Source organism: Alosa pseudoharengus, unplaced genomic scaffold, assembly GCF_046254945.1.
Source record: "Alosa pseudoharengus isolate Yale_2024_CS ecotype anadromous, Long Island Sound unplaced genomic scaffold, YU_APseudo_1.1 YU_APseudo_1.1_scf_8, whole genome shotgun sequence".
Lineage (NCBI taxonomy): Eukaryota > Metazoa > Chordata > Actinopteri > Clupeiformes > Clupeidae > Alosa > Alosa pseudoharengus.
This window is the reverse complement of record NW_027468870.1, coordinates 5,155,049-5,157,212: the sequence shown is the minus strand read 5'-3', so window position 1 is coordinate 5,157,212 and position 2,164 is coordinate 5,155,049. Positions and strand designations below refer to the sequence as shown.

Here is a 2,164-nt window from a genome sequence, read left to right as displayed (position 1 = left end):
CCTCACTTGTCAGCTTTTTGAAAATTTTGAAAAAACATGGCGGAAAATCAGTTGGGGTTTTCTGTTTTCTTTTTGCACATAAATACAAAGTTAAGCTCCCAGATAGCAAGGTGACATTGATATTATGTTGATTTTCCATCCAAATCATCATTTTGAAAAGATATTGAAAAGTCATGGATTTATGGTTTACTGGGAAATCTTGACGTGGTGATTGAAACGTGCACCGCGCGACGACGTTTGAACTGTCCGGCGGGAGATCATTTTTGAGCAACAGTTCAGTCAGTCAGACCAACGGTGTTCAGCACTCTGACAAGTTCGCAGCTCCACCTTAATGGTAAGCAAGCAATTATTTATGTAACGTTAATGTTTCATTGTGAAATTGTACTACATTAAATTCGGGCATGTGTACAGTCTATGTACGTTGTACTGTCTAACTTACAACTCATCCATGCTTGTTGGATCAACTAGCAGCTAACGTTAGGCTAGCTATCATAACTTAGTTGCTGTTGCTGTGACGGTGGCATTAACGTTAATGTTTTATGTTACGTTAACGTTATGGTAGTCTCATTTATATTAGGCCTACCTTAGTTCTCAGTAAGTTACAGTTTATTATATTCATATCATTTATATAAAACATTCACTAGTAGTGCTAGGCCTAGTATGTTACTGTCACAATGTTAGGCTGAAGATGATGTGTTGCTGGTTAACGTTAACGTGGAGGTTTAGCTGACTTATGTAACGTTAACTCCTCGTAATCATGTACGGTTTTGTGAGTTTAATAGGCGAACTTTAGCAATATTGATATAAGTTAACTTTAAGTCACATCTGACTATCATTAACCGTTGTTCGGACGAACAGCGCGAATGGCTGTTGCTGCAAGCAAACATCATCAATGAGCTCACCCAGCTGGCTAACGTTAAATATAGCTGCTACCTTGCGAAACTGAGTTATGCCAACATCATCTTCAGCCTGGCATTTTGACAGTAAACTCAAAAAACATACAGTATATATATAAAAGATTATTCTAAAGTTTCACTTGTAAGTAGCCTTCAGTTTCAGTTGAAAATTGTTATCTAACACTGTTTATCTTTTCTTCTATTTCTGCTAGGTGCTGCTTCACTCTGCTACTGGTGGTGGATCAGGCTGACTGCAACCGTTGGTCTAACGTTAGGATGCAGCACACGAGAATTTCTAAACGGAAAAAAGTGAATAAATGTACTTGCTTTTCAAACTGATAACAAGTTGTCAATGGTTATTTATGCAAGTTTGTGTAGCCTAAACCATACCTAGGCCTAGCCAAATTTATCCTGGCTGTAGATAAAGCAGGATATGAATTTCCCAAAATTACTGTATATAATATTACAGCACTGGTATTACTACTGTACTTAGTTACAGTATGATCCATAAGTACTGTGATTAAAAATACGGTAGACAATTCAATGCTGTATACATTACAGCACTGGTAGTACTACTGTAGTTTGCATTTACAGTATCAGGCATAGGTACTGTGATTTCATATACAGTAGGTGTACTGTAGAGTTAAATACAGCAACTTGCTGGTTATTTGCTGCCAGCAAGTTGCTGTAAATTTTACGTTAAACTTTTTACAGTGCACACACTCCTCTCCCCTCACTCACACACACTCCTCTCCCTTCACTCAGCACACACACTCCTCTCCCCTCACTCACACACACTCCTCTCCCCTCACTCAGCACACACTCCTCTCCCCTCACTCAGCACACACACTCCTCTCCCCTCACTCAGCACACACACTCCTCTCCCCTCACTCACTCACACACACTCCTCTCCCCTCACTCACTCACACACACTCCTCTCCCCTCACTCAGCACACACACTCCTCTCCCCTCACTCTTCACACACCCTCCTCTCCCCTCAATCTTCATACACACTCCTCTCCCACACTCCTCTCCCCTCAATCTTCACACACACTCCTCTCCCCTCACTCACACACACTCCTCTCCCCTCACTCAGCACACACTCCTCTCCCCTCACTCACACACACTCCTCTCCCCTCACTCCTCACACACACTCCTCTCCCCTCACTCAGCACACACACACTCCCCTCCCCTCAATCTTCACACACACTCCTCTCCCCTCACCAGGGCCGTAGTCACCATAGACATTGAGGGGGACGTGTCCCCCC

At 42.5% G+C, this 2,164-nt stretch overlaps 1 long non-coding RNA gene across 1 annotated transcript; it reads left to right on the top strand.

Annotated features, from left to right (window-relative positions):
* Positions 1–247: 247 nt before the first annotated feature.
* On the top strand, positions 248–1,241 carry LOC143112289 (uncharacterized). Its single transcript, XR_012984701.1, has 2 exons — positions 248–334; positions 1,109–1,241. It is a non-coding gene; the product is annotated as an uncharacterized LOC143112289 (long non-coding RNA).
* The last annotated feature ends 923 nt before the right edge of the window (positions 1,242–2,164 follow it).